This window comes from Amblyomma maculatum, chromosome 9 (genome assembly GCF_055883805.1).
Source record: "Amblyomma maculatum isolate TAMU_Amacu chromosome 9, ASM5588380v1, whole genome shotgun sequence".
NCBI classification, from domain to species: Eukaryota; Metazoa; Arthropoda; class Arachnida; order Ixodida; family Ixodidae; genus Amblyomma; species Amblyomma maculatum.
The window spans coordinates 113,329,515-113,335,514 of record NC_139352.1 but is presented as its reverse complement, the minus strand read 5'-3'; the positions used below and the strand labels follow the sequence as shown (position 1 = coordinate 113,335,514).

At 49.0% G+C, this 6,000-nt stretch overlaps 1 pseudogene; it reads left to right on the top strand.

The window, feature by feature from the left end:
• Positions 1 to 282: 282 nt before the first annotated feature.
• The window catches only part of LOC146180171 (luciferin 4-monooxygenase-like), a 29,224-nt pseudogene continuing 23,506 nt past the window's right edge, over positions 283 to 6,000 (top strand).

The window sequence follows — 6,000 nt, the reverse complement described above, 5'->3', positions numbered from 1 at the left end:
TTTCGTTACAGAGAGAAAGCTTGAAGAGAGGAAGGCAGAAAGTGTACACGACCGCAGGCGCTGGCACGAAGTGTTAGGTCTGTAGTGTGTGCATGTGCCGCTAGGTGGCATCAATGCTTCCCTGGTGATATATATTTGCGTTCAATAAAGCCTGGGGGTCATTTGCCCGCTTAGTGGCGTTGCGCGTCGTTCGTCGTTCATGGTCGGAGTAGCACATCTCGCTACATGGTGTCAGAAGTGAGATCACGACGCCACTGCTTCGGTGATCTTTGGCTATTTGCCATGAACGACGCCACCGCCTCACTCGGGGCAGCTCAGCGCCCACCGCCACCGTTCGATTTTGACAACCTAGGTACCTGGACGGCATGGCTGCTGCAGTTCGAGGACTTCTATTGTGCAACGAGACAGTCTACTTCAGCACAGAAAGTTCAGGTGCAGTCTATACTATACAGCATAGGGCCGCAAAAGAGAACCGGTCTTGCATCGACAACGCTTGCAGAGGCCGACGTCAAGGGCCTATCAACTGTCATGAAGGCGTTCAAAGACCATTTCGTCTACCCGGTCAACGAGTTCTGTGAGTCAGCCGCTTCCACCGCCGGACGCAGAAACCTAGTGAGACCGCTGATTGATTTTTCTCCGCGCTCCCTACTATGGTCAAGCGATGCAATTACTCGTGGTCTGCTACTGAAGACGCCTGTGCGCGACCGTTTTATTGTCAGTGTCCTGGACCGCAAGCTTTCATACCTACTGTGTGGGAGTATTAAGTTAACTTTGCAAGAGGCATTGACTGACAACGAAAGCAGAATTCGTCCCTCTGTAGAGTCGCCTTCACTTGCTGTCGACGGAACGCGCATGCGTAAAGAAAAGCTGTAGCCGGTTGATAAGCCTACCCATTCTTGCTTATTCTGTGGACGTGCGTCGCATCCGCGTGCGGAATGCCCAGCTCCCCGCGTTTACATTACCGTCCGCGACAAGAGTGGCCACTTTGAAGTCCTCTGCGTCAAGAAGAAAAAAGGCGGGAAGCAGACACGGAAACCTTCGGCCAGTTCGGTGGAGCTTCACGCCGTTGCGGAAGGTCGTCGCCTTAAGGCGTTGTCCAATGAGGCGCTCGTAGATTGACGCGCCCTGTTGTTATAGGTAGACTTCGGCGCCGAAGTGTCAGATGCTCCAAGGGCATTTCCTGGCATTCCTGCCACGCTTCAGGACCCAGAGGGTAAGCTGAAGGGGCATGGTAACATGTGCTTCCAGTTCTGGGAATTTATAGCGCTACTTTTATGTATCACCACAGGTCTGTCAAACCGCAGCTTTATATTTTGGCAGCGCACACAGTCCCTCTGCTAGGTTTTCTGGCGATACAAGATCTGGGCATCTGCAAGTTTCCCGACCACGTTTCAGAAGCCTCAGAACCCTTCGGGCAGCTTCGTCTCGAACCTGGTCTTTTTGAGTCTTGAATTGCTTCGAAATGCCTACACTGTCCGACCGAAATCGAATGCTAATCCATTGTCATTAATCGTACCCAGACCTCTGGCGCTATGACTTACGAACGCGGTAGAACAGGAGCTGGGCAAAGGGGAAAGGAATTGCGTGATCCGTCCCGTCGACCCATCTAGGGAGTGGAGCGCCAGACTAGTTGTAGTCCCGAAGGCTACCGGTACCGACCGGCTTTGCGTGGATCTGACGCACCTCAAGAAGGTCATTTTACGTTAACGCTATATGTTGTCCATGTTCAGCCAATGCATTCGTTTGCTGTAGAAAGCCGCTGTTTTCTACAAGTTGGATAACCCCTCAAGCTTCCACCAAGTCAAGGTGTCTCCCGAGTCCTGAGTCGCAAGAGTGCATAACGTTCATAACTCCATTCGGGCGTTACTGTTTTCTCCTGCTCTCGTTTAGGATTCCAACTGCTCATGAGTACTTCCAGTGACAGATGTCCCGTATCCTGGAAGGCCAGTCGGGTGTTGTCAACCTGATCAACGATATTAACGTCTTTGGAAAAACGCGTGCAGAGCGTGACTGTTGATGGCAAGAAGTTCTCAATCCGCTAAAAAAGCAGGGGTCACGGTAAACCGCAAGATGTGCACTTTCGAACACAGCATCGTCAAGTGTAAGAGTGCTATTGTCAGTGCTGACGGGCCAAGACGTGGTCGGCGGCAATAAAAGCCATGCCAGTACCGCAAAACGTCACAGGTGTCTGCAGACTTCTGGGCCTTGCACTTATTGAACTTCTGGGCAGATCGGACGCTTCTTGCCTCACGTATCTGAAACGACAGCACCGATACGAAATTTGCTGCTGTAGGAGTCTGAGTGGACATGGAGCCACACGCAACAGTCTGCCTTTACCTTACTCAAGGAACTGCTCTGTTCGGACCTTTGTGTTGCTCGATACAACACTATGTACAAGACAACAGTATCAGCTGATGCAACTCCTTCGGGCTTAGTACGGCTTTGCTACAAGAGCAGCATTCCGATGAGCGTCGTTCAGTTGCCTTTGCAGCGCATTCAATCACAGCAGAGGGAGGTCGGTACAGTTAGATTGAGAAGAACACTTTGGCACCAAACTGGAGGGTGCTTCGTTTCAAAGAATATGTTCGTCGACTAAATGTTTTTCTTGAAACTTATACGTCTCTGCTGATGCTCATAGGGACCATGGATATTGACTTGCTGCTTCGGTGGGCTTAGGGCTTTCAACAGACGCTGATGCGCTTCAACACGAAGTACTGTATGCACCCGGCAAGTTGTTGGCCACTGCTGACACGCTCTCAAGTGTACCATTGGGTGGTTCACTGCCAAGGCAAGTGGATCAATTTGACCTCTTTTTTTGAACGGATTCTTCTCGCACTCCTAGACTTTGTTTCCACACCTCTAGAAGAGCTTCGTCGGGCTCAAGCCAATAATGGTGAGTGCTACCTTCTGCTTAAATACTGCACCAAAGGCTGGCCCAGATAGGCAAGGCTGCCGCTTCACGCTAATTACTGACAGCATCAGGTGAACATGTGTTTGTGAAGGGCTACTTCTGAAGGGAATCTGCATTGTTTTGCCGATGGCTCTTCGGCGGTTCATTCTTGAACTCATTCAGGACGGGCACCAAGTTATTAACCGATGCAAAGCCACTCCTCAAAAGCCACAATGGTGGCCTCGAGTTAACAACCACATCAAAACGCTCGTCTCTAGCTGCGCCAAGTGCACTGAAACGCGCGTTCAACGCGCAGAACCTATGTTGACTTTGCAGTCTCCAAGTCATCCCTAGGAAGAGGTAGCAGTAGACCGTTTCAATCTGAATGGCCGAAATTATGCGTTGCTGGTCCACTACAGGTCAAGCTTCCCTGAAGTCAGTTTGAGTTCAATAACTGCACGACAGTCATCGCACGCCACGCCATCCCAATAATCATCCGCAGCGACAACGGTCCACAATGCTCATCCAATGACGTATCTACCTTTGCATAGGCTTATAACTTCAGGAATGTCACCAGCAGCCCACGTCTTCCGCAGTCAATGGTGAGGTGGAGAGGATGGTGCAAACTATCAAGGATCTTTTGCACAAGGCTGGGGGTCCTTTCTTGGCACTGCTGGCATACATGGACACTCCTGGTATCAACGGCTGAGCCCTGCACAACTTCTCATACACAGACGGCTACAAACCAGAGTTCCTAAGACAGCACAGGAGCTAGAGCCAAGCTGTCCCTTGCACGTATTTAACATGCGTGATCGAACTAATCGGAGGACGCAGGCACGGAACTTCAACCAGATACATAGAGCTCAAGTACAGCGCCCGCTTCCGATTGGTCAGCAAGTCTGGGTGCGTGATATAAGTACGTAATGGAGACCCCGGCGCGACGGTCGTACGTAGTGGAGACCCCGAAGAGTGTCCGCCATTGTAATCGGCTACACCTTATCCAAGCCACTAACTTCCGAGGACTCTATCGAACCTATCACCAGAGGGGAGCCCGAAATGAAGCCATCTGGTAGCGAGGCCTGGAGTTTGTTATTTCTACATAGACTTCATCAGCTTCACCAAAGCCACAACCTTCAAGTGCTCCTATTCATGTGTTAAGGTTTGAAAGACCAATCCGGAGGACGAAAATACTAAAATTGTGCAGTGCTGCGCATGCTGTTCATTCCCAATTAAGGGGGATGCAGTGTGTGCCTGTGCCACTAGAAAGCACCTCTCCCATCCTAGCTATATACTTGCATTCAATGAAACCTGGAGGTCATTTACATGTTGAGTGGCGCAGAGTGTCGTTCGTCATTCGTGCTCGAAGAATCATATTCCTAAACAATGACAGTTAAGAAACAATAGTGGTTTCGAGAACATAACCATGTGCATGAGTATTATTATTGCAGACAACATAACAATGAGGGCTGACAAGGTCCAGCTCAAATGTCTAGTTCCCAACTTGATGAGAATGGTTGGGATTGATTCATGTGGTTTAACGTCCCAAAGTGACCCAGGTTGTAAGAGGGACAGTAGTGGAGAGCTCCAGAAATTTCGGTCACCTGGGTTCTTCAACATGGACTAACATAGAACAGTACACGGGCGCATTACTTCGTGCCATCATCGAAATTCAGCCGCCGCGGCTGGGATTCGATCCCGCCTTCTTAGGTACAGCAGTAAAGTGCATAAACTACAACGCCACGGCGGCAGAGCAAATACAAGAAAAGGCCGAAATACAAACGTCCGAATGGATATGTGCAATACAGCTCCCAAACTAGTGGTACATACTAAACATGTCTTGCTTATTACATACCTATATAGGAACCACGCACAAACGCCAACAGGCGCGGCAGGTAAGCTGTCACTTTAGCGCTTTGGGCGCTGGGCCTATTCTATAGGCTAAATATAGACATTTGCACGAGCCTTGGCGAAGCCGTTTTGATCGGGCTATGTGGCAGGACTGGGAGAGAGAACCCTCAGCTTTCCTGTACTACGGGTATCAATCAGTATTCAATATGGCAGCCTTTATGGCCTCATTTGGTATTTACTTATCTCCCATTTGGTAATAGGCTTCTGAACCTTCTTGGAGAGGCGAACTTTGCAGCGCCATGCACGTAACACTAAATCCAGCATCAGTCAATGATGCTAGAACTCTGAATAACTTGAATGTGTTCTAACACGTTGAAATGTTCTTAGCATTATTGTTTTAGCGACACTGATTCATTTACGTATGAGGAAATTCTGGATAACTCGAAAGAAACATTGCTGTCGTCTTTACTTTGCAGCCGACATCAACGCTACTCTTTCCAACGTTTGTGGCTAAACTTGCCGAACATCCGCTTGTCGATAAGGTGGACATGAGCAGCATAAAAAAACTGATGATAGGGGGCACCACGGCAAGTTCACTTGTTCTGCGCGGCATCACTAAAAAGCTTGGCTTGAACGGAGTGATACACGGTACGTTACAACTTTGCCAATTGTATAAACCTGTTGTTATTTACAAAATACCTTCAGTCATACACGGTTCAAGCAACCTTGGCAATAACATTGAATGCGTGATCTTGGTAGACCTTCTCAATTATACAGCCGCGCTGTGTGTAAGGATCTTGACCACTTGACCCCTGCGAACTTCTTAATCTCATCCGCCCACCTAACTTTCTGCCGCCCCCTGCTACGCTTTCCTTTCCTTGCAATGCAGTTTGTTACCCTCAGCGACCATCGGTTATCATCTCTTCGCACTACATGTCCTGCCCATGTCCATTTCTCCTTAATTTCCACTAGAATGTCGGTAACTTGAGTTATTTCTCTGACCCACTGTGCAAGCTTCCTATCTCTTAATGTTACCCCTACCATTTTTCGTTCCATAGCCCTCTGGGTTGTCCTCAACTTAAGTAGAACTCTTTTAGTTAGCCTACACGTTTCAGCCCCATAGGTGAGTACAGGCAAGATGCAGCTGTTGTATACTTTCCTCTTGAGCGATACCGGTAAGCTCCTGTCATAATCTGCGATTGCTTGCCAAATGCGCTCCATCCCAATCTTATTCTTCTTGTTAGTTCCTTTTCATGGTCCGG